Genomic DNA, 12,004 nt, shown 5'->3' with positions numbered 1-12,004 from the left:
ATCAGTCAAAGAGGAGGCTTGCTGAAAATAAAACTCCTGACACCTCTCGGTTTTTTTTTTGTGCTTTTTTTTGTGGAAATAGATTACCACGAGAAGCTTTTTGTCTGGGAATTTATTCTAAAACCTTTCGAAATGTATAACATCTGTGAAAAGCAGTTTAATAAAATAATAATAATACATTCTCACCAAATGTGGGGCCTGTTTGACTCCATCACACTCCATTCTGGTGGTTGATGACTTGTATTAATCACTTAAAATTTAACTCTAACCTCTCATAAAAAAAATAATAAATAAAATCACCAAAGTGATTTCATTTTAAACCATTAACAATGGTTTAAAATTATTTTAAATACCGTTAAGAATGGTTTACAGCCAAATTAGGATAGGTTCGCATTTGAAGTTTTATGTGGAAACCTTAAACTGTTCTCAAATAATTCAGGCAGGGCTCTCAAAAATCTTCCTTAGCTAAAAAAAAACAACAAAAAAACAAAGATTCAGACTTTTCGCTGAAAGGCGGATAAAACAATGTCTTTCTTGTTCGGAGGCATTTCCAACCTCTGTTCCCTCCCTCAGATTCTGGAATACCAAACAGCTACTCTACAGCTCCACATAAGCTCACAAATTGTTCTCATTTTCCCAAATTAGGACTCGAACAGAACATCGCTATAGACCATCTGAACATCATTGGAATTCAATTACGTTTCTTTGCAGCTCAATACTCATAAATCTGTTGCAGTGGGAATGCTGTGTGCTACTGGCATTTCTCCACCTTTTTCAATAGTGGACTGATGGGTGTCTTGTGGATCACAGACATGGCCTCCTTTCAGTAGCAATGTGAAGCTTAAACGGATGGGGCAATTGAATGTAATGGCCAACATGGTTCCTGTTTGTGAAAGTACGCAGAGTGCTGAGCTGTAAAAGTGTCTCAGTGGAATTTCAGGCAAGTTGTACTTAAAACTTCTCCTAGACTGTATGATAAAATTGGCTTCAATTCTTAGTATTTTAATGATGGGGCATCCATGTAAATTATACAACGTACACTGACTGTTCAAAAGGCGACATCGATGGCATCGATGAAGATTTCCAATGTCACAACAGAAATGAATAAAAGCCTCAGATATAAATACAGCACATCACTGATAACGTAAGTTTCATATTACTAATGGAACTAAACCAGCCACTAGATGACAGTCGCTCAGAAATGTCAAAATAAGACATACTTTATAAAATTATACTTCATATAACATAATTTCAGCACTGGGCTTAAAACTACTGCTGGGCCTCTACCACCTTTGCTTTTTAAAAGGTTTACTGATTTTTCCAAATAGAAGTCTAGGATTTCCGTAGATACTGTCACAATTGTTAGCTTTTTGTGTTTTTTTTTTTGTTTTGTTTTTGTTTTTTTCCCTCAGCATAAAAAAAACAAACTTCTCCTGCAAAATACCTTTTTCATATTCAAGCTGGTGCATGGCAAATATCAAATGATCAAAACAGGTCTCTTTTGTAAATGAGATCTGCATAAATGGTAACTAAAAAATGTAAATAAAATAAAATAAAACATGACACATCAACAGATGCACCGAGTTAGCTCAGACATCTAAAAGGAATAAATATCAATACCGTGATACGATCATGAAATTGTGTATTTTAAGAATGAAAACTTTACATGACATAAATTTGTTGAACCAAAAAATAACCTAAAAACGTCTTTTGACTTGTTTATTTTACAGTGAACAATCACATCTTATTCACTGATATAAACAGTAAGAGGCTTTCTAGTAGGTGGGAAATCAATCAGCGTCCTGCTCACTCACACAAGCACACTTGTGTGTTTACAGTCACTATGCCTCACTCAGCATTTGACTCCTCACAGCCGGACTGAGCTCGGTGCATGTACACACTGTAGTAGTCTCGGCATTAGTAACGGGAATATATCACACTGTCTTGTCCTTAGAAGGCCTGAAAACTGTGGGTTTGTTGCCCAAGCATTTGCTTGAATGAAGGCGGAACTGCTGGAGCTGTTTACTGACTGCAGTTTATTACTCCCAACTCGCTGACTGTCATTGTGAAGTGGGCACAGAGGAGCCAGCATGGCAGCCCAGTGCCCCCTGTCTGCTGTTGCAAACAAAGAACTACTGTGTGCTGAACCGTCTCATCAGTCTAAACTCCCTCTGAGTCTTTGTCTGGCAGGAAAAACTCACCAAGGCACTCCCACGATGAAAATTAATATCATACCACCATTTATCTGTGGTGGTTATTGTGTAATTAGCACAGCAAAGTGATGCAAAGCCAGCGCAGTACAAATGGACTCCAGCTTGTGAACACGGGGTCATCACAGTTCAGTGATGCATTGCAGATTCACAAGCGTAGCCCCCAGCACCCCGTCTGCAGATCAGGATCCTGGAAGTACGAAGCTGTAGGGCGTTTAGTGAAGATGCTCGCCACAGGAACTGCTTGGCCAAATGAGAGAAACAAACAACCGATGACAGCTCATGACTTTGTTTTGGGGTTTTTTATAACGAGGTAAATAAAGAGTTGACAACAGGTGGGGTCAAGCAAGATGGGCAAACAGAGAAATATGAGAGTGCATAGAAATAACAGACAAAAAAGAAAAAGGTGTTTCTGCCGCATAATTTTTTGTCATTTTTATGTTAGTGTCTAATATATATATATATATATATATATATATATATATATATATATATATATATATATATATATAATATAGACTGCATTTAATTAGCTTTATTTTGTTTTGTTTTTCACAATGTACTGAATGCATGGACTTGCCTGGCACTGTGCTAAATTGACTCAGATCTCACTTGGTCAACCAGAACTGATCCGCATCATTTGGTTTCTATAAGAAAAAAATGTGTAAGAAGTCAAAGTCTTTATGTTTGATACACATTATGTGGAAAACGGGAGATAAGAATATGGGTGACGTGCCATCCTCTGTTGGGAAAACTTTTGATACTGGGACTCGGAAGCTGACTTAGTTTGAGTTACCTGGCAGTAATAAGGAGCAGATAAGTCAGTAGCTCACATGAACCGAGACAAAGACTCGCATTGTTTCAGCAGCGATGAGACGATAGTCACATGATGTTGCTCAGCCTTGATGTAGCCAATTATAATTCCTCTGTCCCCTAATTATAATGGAATCTAATGGAATATAAATCAGTTGTAGCAAAGTTCACATTTAAGGTGATAAGGATTTAATACTTTAATTCTGTATTTGAAGGATAATATTTACTTTCAGGTTGTTGAGCAGAAGTAATTTACTTTCAACTCAATGTTTTTCCTCTTTGGGACTTGATAAGGGGCATTAAATAAAGCGGCAGTAAGTTTCATCATTTCCCCCCTCCCCCTATATTTGTTGAACCTGTCACTGTGTCTTGACAGTATGTGAGACAGATCATCTGTGAAAAACAACAAGATCCTCTTCCTTCTCCCTGTGCTCCCAGAGCTAAATAGAAACAGCCAATCAGAGCCAAGAGGAAGGACTTTGCATTGTCAATCATCCTCTTTGTGGCACTGCTCATCCACTGGTTTTCCTGTAAAAGTGAGTTGTTTCTCCACCATTAGCACATTTAGCAGTGCGCTCCCGAGGTTGATTGACAGCCTTCCGATGTTCTTCCTGGCTCTGGTTGTTTTTGGTTGGGAGAGATGAATTTCTTCACTTGGCTGTAGCAGCTCAGGGAGGAGGTGGAGGAGGTCGAACTTTTCACAGATAATCTGTCTCATGACATACTGTAATGACATTTTACATATTTTAACAAATATGTAAAGAATATATATACATATACACACATATATACACATATATTTATTTTTTTTCATAAAAGTTACGTAGTGCCGTTTTAAGTTTGTTTTGAGAAAAAAAAGTAGAAACTGAAAAAATAAAAATTAAGACTGAGTGTCAAGGTTTGATCTCAAACTCTGAAAAACAACGACGTATCAAAATTGTGTCAACCGTATGTTATTTTGAAAAATGACTAAATACAGTGTATTGGACTAAATGCCCAGCCCACATACCCAAAGAGGGACAAGACCTGAACCTAAAAGAAACAATAAAAACATCGGAAAATTACAAAACTGAAAAATGTGTGCAGATCTCAAGACACAGAATCTTAAAAATGAAAGATGACCATTTAAGAAAAATATATACGGGTGATTCTTTTGTTGCGGCAACATTTCAGCTTCAGGACTTTTGAAAAAAAAAGTATTAATGTTTTAAATATTTTGTTACAACACTGACATGTTTAACAATAAGAAATGAATAACGAGCGAGCTCAGGATTGGATAAATTAATAATCACAGGTGTTTTTTTCCCCATTGTCTCTGAATGTGTTCCACCATGTTATGAACATTTACATATAGACCACAAATAGTTAAACATGTACATTTTTAAAAATGAGTCCCTTTTACTATATAGGTTTTAATCTTGAAATTGTAACACATCATGTAGTTACAAATCATTTATGACTGTATTGTAAAAAAAAGTTTTTTTTTTTACTCATTATTACTGACAGCATTTAAAATATTGGTAATTTTAAAAACTTTAAAACCAATATGTGCATTTATTGGTCTCCAACATGGCACATAAAAATTCATAGTACTTAATGCTTCTGTAACAATATTTAATAAAAACATGTGTGGAATGGAACATCATACCCTGTTATTGTCCCATAACAGGGTGGAAAATCAATGTCTTCAATTCTAAAATCTGACGATTTTCATCATTGGTTGCAGGATTGGCTCTTTCAAGTCAAAGTATTTGACCTTGCTCTATTTGGGAAAACAGTCCCTGTAGTGGATTTTCCCATTACAGGTACTCATTGTTCCCCTCACAGGAGTCAATGGGGGTAACTAGTGAAATGAAAACAGACAAATGGCAAAGACATCTGTTAATACTTCAGACTATTCTGCATCTGTTAGCTGGAGATGGGCACCAGCAACCCTCCCGACCCCACTGAGGGACAAGGGTGAAAGAAAATGGATGGATGGATGGATATTCTGCATCTCTATTCCATCAACTGAAATTTTTTTTTTATTTTACTTAAAATGATTACTTCTCACCATAATTTACACCCTGTTTGATTCATGAACATAACAGGGTGGGACTTTTCTGACTAATCTTCCTGTAGCTCCTTACGTGGTCAACATTTATCTAGTTGACCTTCAGCAGAATAACAAACATTTAATGACTAAATCTAATATAATGTTTTTTAAACTCTACTGAATAAATATTTTTCACAATCTATCCTAACAGGGTGGAACTTTAAGCTTTACTCATACAGGTTTAGCATATTTAAGATAAGAAAAAGTACAGAGATAGTGACAGTGATAGTTACTTTGTTTTCCGTGGTTGAATTCACTTCAAAACCAATTGATGTCACTTCCATTAAATGGTTTTGATGGAATTTTAGACTTTTTGAAGGCAAAAAGGAAACATCATAACAGGGTGGAAAGTTAGTACTGGGACATGTAAAATGTGAAGAAAATATCAAAAAAGAAAAATTGTTTCAACAGATTCAATTGCATATTAAAATAATGGTTAGTCCAGTCAATCAACTTATTCAAAAAAACATAAAAAATATATATATATAAATTTAAATATATAAATGTATATAAAAATATATATATATTATAGTTTAAACTTCATGAGGAAGTCTATTACACTGCACTGGGGACACAATGAAATTGAACATGTCGGTCACCAAATAGGTGTGTTAAGAACAAAGTAATATTTAAAAGGCATTTTATTTATATTTGAATAACGGCAAACATCTAAATGTATAATTAAAATACTTTGTTGTACATATTTGGCACATTTGACAAAAAATAATTGTAAGCAAAACACGGGGACATGGAACAAATAAAAACTAAACTGGCTTAAATGTTCATTTAAATTAAAAGAAAATATAGTTGTTTATTTTACATCAAAAAATTCCTTTTTGTTTTCAAAAAATACTTTCATATTTGAAAACCAACTTGACATTCACTTTTAAATTTGGATTTCCAAACAATTTCCAAATATTACAGCATTTCAGCTCAACTTGTTTTATTCTTATGACTTTCTCTATCTTGGGATCTCTGCAGTTCATCTTGGGTTAAGCAAAGACATGACAGTAAATGAATGTCTTAAAAATCTCATTTCCTGACTCCAAAGCCTGACCTTACAGATTTCCAAAGTGTGCATATAATCTGAGGGGAATGAAGTGGCAGGGTCTTCTGGGCTCTGCAGTATATTTACTGTAAATTTAACAAACTGCCCCTCTGTTGCTTACTTTGCTTCATTTGCGCAAGCACAGGTATTTATACAAACATCAACTTTTCTGGGTTGCAACTGAATCTTACTTTTGAATTTCAGTCAGCACTTTAATAGATACAAAAACCGGTTTTCTTTTCCCTTTGTTTACCAGCTATAAGACTATTGCCGACTGGAATTAGGATATTATTGACAAACTATTTTTTTTGCATTACGCATCTTTAATGCGCATTTCTTACCTTACAATTCCTTCTAATTCTCTAATAATATTTGTGTCTTCCAACAGTTCACGTCAAGTTCAAACCTTAGAGTACGAGAAATATTATTAAAATATGCTTCTTCTTCTCGTCTTCAAAAGATTTTCCAAGTGACGTTACAGATAAAACAATGCTCTCATAAAAAAACATTTTTGAAAATAACTTCTGCTCTTGTTTCAGTCTCAGTTTTAAACCTAAAGCTGGTTGTCTAGCAATAGAAAGTGTCATGAGACCAAAAATAATTTACTGAATGCTTTATTTAAACCTACACACAATGGAGTGGAAACTTTGCACTGCCATTTCTGGCTAATGTTTGTGTTTGAAATGAGAGATGGAGGCCATGAGCGTGCACGTGATAGAGAGAGAGAGAGAGAGAGAGAGAGAGGGAGAAGGGCGGGAAGCTATTTTCTGGACATGCTAAAGAGGAAGGTGCTGGCCCCCTTGGCATAACATCTTATTACAACAGGCACACCCAGTTGCTTCAAATTCCTCAAGTGACTCTCTCCTGTAAATAGCAGGCATCACAGCTGTTCATTTAAATAGAGAGAGAGAGAGAGAGAAAGAGAGAGAGAGAGAGAGAGAGAGAGAGAGAGAGAGAGAGAGAGAGGAAAATACTCCCACTGATATGAGAGATTTATTGTTGCGAGATCCCAAATTGCTGCCGAGGCTGGTGCTTTTGTATTTGTTTTTTTTTTTTGATGGATTTCGGAATGCCGCTGCCCTTTACCGGTGCCAGTTCTGGTAACACCCAAAGCATCTGAAGTACGTCAGGCTGGGTGGGCTTTCCGTTTATATACACATCATACATACCGGTCTTAACAAGTACAAATTTGGGATGCATGCATTGGGTTTGAATACAGTGTATTGCATAATACTATTATTCATTTGACGTTTTTTTATTTTGTCAAGGCCAATTTAAAATTTATTTTTTTCAGAAATATTGTGAGAGACTACCTATATATAGCTACTACAGGTAGTACATATTTATGAAGTAGAAAAAATCTTATACCTTAAAAAAACAGAAAAGTCTACTTTTTTTGTTAAGTTCCCGTTGGGTCAATACTTTGTAGTACTACTTTCACTATAATTAATGTTTACGGTTATGTCTCTTCTTTATAATGAACCTAATGAATCATGTTAGACCCACTCAAACAGAGAGATTGTGCAAGGATCACTTGAATTCTGAGCTCCCAGCTCCACCCTCCACTTCTTCTTTATCCCTGTCCTGTGAGCCACCTCAGGAGGAAGGAAGTGGTCCTTCTCCACCCCGGCGTGAGGAAGGGACGGGTGTCGGTCTGCACCCTTCAGCTGACAGCAGGAAACAAAGAAATTGCAAGCTGATTTTCTTTTTCAGCCCTAACAGGATGTGTTATGTCAGGACATTTGGGAGATGTGGCGTGTCAGGACTCTCTGACCTGTGCACCCGCTGATCACTCATGCTTTTGTTGCTGCGAGGGAGGGGGCATTTCCCCCCCCCCCTTTTCTTTTCTCTACCTAGTATTTCAATAACTTTATTGCTTTATTGTTTATTTGCAAATCTTTATTTGCAATGTTTGTATACATGTACCAGTAAAAAGTTTGCATTCACTCATCACTGTCTTGCAGTTATGTTCAATCTTAACTTTTAATGATGCATTTCTCTTTTTCAGGGGTAAATTAATTTAATTAATTTCAAAAGTGGGCACTGGGTGCTTCTTTGCATGGTAAAAGTGGAAAAACAACAACAACAAATCTTTAGTTTAATGTGCTTTTGAGAGTTGCAGAGAAACTGAACATCTTTCATAGCCCGTACGCAAGCTTCTGGAACAATTCTGGCTAGATATTTTATCTTTCTTATTACCAGAAATGTCAGAGCTCCTGATAGCTGGTTGGTTTCCAGACACGAGCTTTTAAGCATAGTCCATAAATTGTTAATGAGTTGAAGCTGGAGCCATTCCAGGAGCCTAATGCTTGACTGGTTCATCCTTTCCAAAAATTGAGTTTTGATTTGTGTTTGGGATCATTGTTCTGTTGGAACACCCAATTCTATCCAGCTTTCAACCATCTGCTAACTGTCACCCACAGGTGTAAACAAATTGGTCAGGATGTTTAGGAATAACACATCAATCAACAAGGTTCAAGTCTGTTATGCACTGGAACCTGTAGGAACACCAGGATCTGCAGTGAGAAGTTCATTTGCGCCATGTGGCGCAAATCCTGTAATAAAATTTAAGGTAATCCAACACAATTCACACGCAAGACTCCTTTTCTGGATGCTTTCTTACAGGTGAGCCACACTGAAGAGGATGGTATCTTGATAAGAATTAAGCACAGTTCAGTTTCTCCAGATCATGGGGCTGCACTGAGGAGTGTGTCATAAGCACTTTTTGCTCTTAAAAGTATGAATAGATGAAGCTGTTCAGTGAACTATGCCACCTGAACAAACGTTCAGCAAGGCTGGAAATATCCTGGCACTCGCTTCCTTCTGGTTTGACGGTTCCCAGGGTTTAATAAGCCTCTCTAAAAGAAGCAGACCTCTACTGACTGTCCGTAATGTGCAACTGTTTCCTGTTCTCCTGAACATGTCTTCCTCAAATCTGAACTCTGTTCAACAAACGAGAAAAGCAAACACTCACCAGACCTCTGAACAAACATTTATGATCTCCTGACATCAGACATAGTTTAAGTCTCTTATGCATTGAAGTATTTCAAAAACATGCCTGTGTCAATAAGAAACTATGAATTCCTAAACTTCTTTCTCGTCTGTAATCGACTGAAAATAATACATGAACACAATTAGAACCACACTTACACGAAATCAGTACCTTTCTTTGACTATTTCTGCTTTGGTAAATAAAATGGCCTCACTTAAGCTAGCTTCAAACATAGGATTTGCCCACATTTTGAAATTGAATCCCTTTGGAGGCAGATAATGAACCTGCTTATATATACTAAAACTATTCAAACATATCCAGGAATAGGAGTTGGTTTGTAAGACCCACACTGTCTCACTGGACATCCACAGAAACCCATAGTCTGCCCTCGTTTACTGGGAGTCTGCTCCGGTTTAATCTCTATACTAACTGTACAGGGTTCCACTTTTTAGTTTGATTGTGTGTTTTGTTTCTGACTTATTGGAGGGTGAAACAACAGATTACAAGGAATGCACATCTGCTTGGTCTAAATAAAGAAGAGAAGATTATTGGGAAATTCAGGAACGGTCGTTACAGTTTGGACAAAGATGCCTTTAAATGGCTGTGAATTGTAGGACTCAGGATTTGAGTCTTTCTAAACTTCACGCAGACTGTAAATCAGCCCCACTGCTTCCCAAACATCCAAATTTAGGTTAAAATGAACTCATGCAAACGCCATGCAGAAAGACCCCGGGCCAGGAGTGGCTTGGAAATATCGGTGAATAATCTGTATGTTTTATTGTGTAAATTGGCTAATGATGTGAATATTTCATATTCCAAGTTATTTGATATGACTGTATATGTAAAACTAATCTTAACGTTAATGTTTTTCTCCCAGTTATTCAAATAAATAACACTCATTTTGCTCAAAAAGAAGGGAAAAATTATTATCAGGAGCAATGCAAACAAAGTTGAGACTTGTTTAATAATCTGGTCATAAAAATAATTTAAATCAGAATAATTTGGAAAAAGTCAATCAGCAGGAAAACGTTGATGTTCCAACCCTTTGCTTCACATTAACTTCAAATATGAATCAACAAATAAAAACTTATTAAAAAGAAAAAGCTGCATGAGACATATTCAATGTCAACTCTTGTATCAAAATAAAATGATACTCATTCCATTGAGAAAGATGTGAAATTTTAAATATATATATATATATTTTTAAAACACCACCGCCATCTGCTGGACATTAGCAGTAAATGCAGAGACGCTGCAAAAACACAAAGTTAGACAAATCTGACTGTAGCTTCTTTTACTGTCTCAAGTTACGACCTTCTCCTCTTTTTAATGTGAAGGGAATATACTGAAATAACACAATTACAGTTTTTAACATATGAATATGTTAAAAGATTCATTATATCTATCCACTGTGTACTTTTCTTGATTGCTGAGGGACTTGTGCCTATCCGCAGTAATAGTGAGAGCCTTGTTGAGGATACCGTCTAACACAGGGTAGCAAAGAGACACGTCCCCTAAGTGCAAGCTTTACAAATCCTCTGGGGCTGCTTGTGATTAATGCTTTTTTTTTAGATGCATCCTCTAAGTAAAGAAACATTTGAATGCCCTCCACCCCTCATTCCTCCTGTAATATTCTCTTTTTACCAGTTTTACATTAGATTGATGAACATGAGATGTCAAAAAATCTTGAGATTAATTATTTAAAAGTAATAATGAAAGTTAATGTCCCTCTTTGTCTTAAGTTGTTCATCTATGCCATTTTCAAACTTTACAGTGTCTTAGTCAGGGGCGGATCTAGAAAAATATTTATGGGGTGACAAGAGGGTGGCAGGGACTTTTTCAGGGGTGGCAGTATATATATATATATATATATATATATATATATATATATATATATATATATAACAATATAATATTGTTTTTAATATTTCGTATTAAAAACAATACGAAATATTGTTTTTAACTTGCATTGTTTCAAAATGAGCTTCATGTAGCATCGAGGCTTAAATACAATTTCTTAATGTAGTATAGTTAATTATTTTTACGTATTTCATTCTCCTGCTAATTGACATGCATTGTGTCCAGAAAACCATTTTATCCCAATACAGGACTAGGAGAAATCTGTCACAAAAATATAGCGCCATCATTTGTTATTCGATATATCTATTAAATACGACTTAAAATAAAGATTAGAAAAGTGATGTTTGATAAATTCTCCAAGATATAAATCTATAAACAGTTTAGTTTCTGTTAGTTCTGTCAAGATGCAAGAAAGGGCGAATATCTACTTCTATTGGTCAATCGTTTTATTTTAAATATGCTGTATACAGGAGCCGTAGTTTGACAACTGTTATAAATATCACCATGTTTTTAGAACACGGGATTAGCTCAGTTTTTGTCACTTGTTTTAGGAATTGCAGCGGCTGCAGTGGCGCCACAATAAAAGGTACAATAAAGCTGATAAACAGGTGAAGAACCAAACAGAACCACTTCTGACTATTCGCCAAGCCAAACATCCAATAAAAGTTCCACCAAGCCACGACTAAGGCACTGGGGTCATGATTCTAGACACGGGCAAAACAAGGTTCAATGTCCAAACTTATTGATTGTTCTTGGTGATTTATTTTTCTCTTTCACAGAGATTAAACTTTCATTTGTTCTCATGCTACCACTCTTAAAAACCATCGGCCCCAAACCCAAATGACTGCTGGTCCTTCTCCAGGCCCCTGCACTTATCTATGTGGACTAACCAACATTACTTCCTGTCTAAATTTAGAAAATAAATAAGAAAATAATAAAACAAAAAAATTAAATCAATTATCAACCTACAAATAAACTCTGTAAAT

Source organism: Poecilia reticulata, chromosome 19 (genome assembly GCF_904066995.2).
Source record: "Poecilia reticulata chromosome 19, P_reticulata-male-v2, whole genome shotgun sequence".
In the NCBI taxonomy this organism is placed as follows: Eukaryota; Metazoa; Chordata; class Actinopteri; order Cyprinodontiformes; family Poeciliidae; genus Poecilia; species Poecilia reticulata.
Note: the sequence above shows the minus strand (reverse complement) of the source record.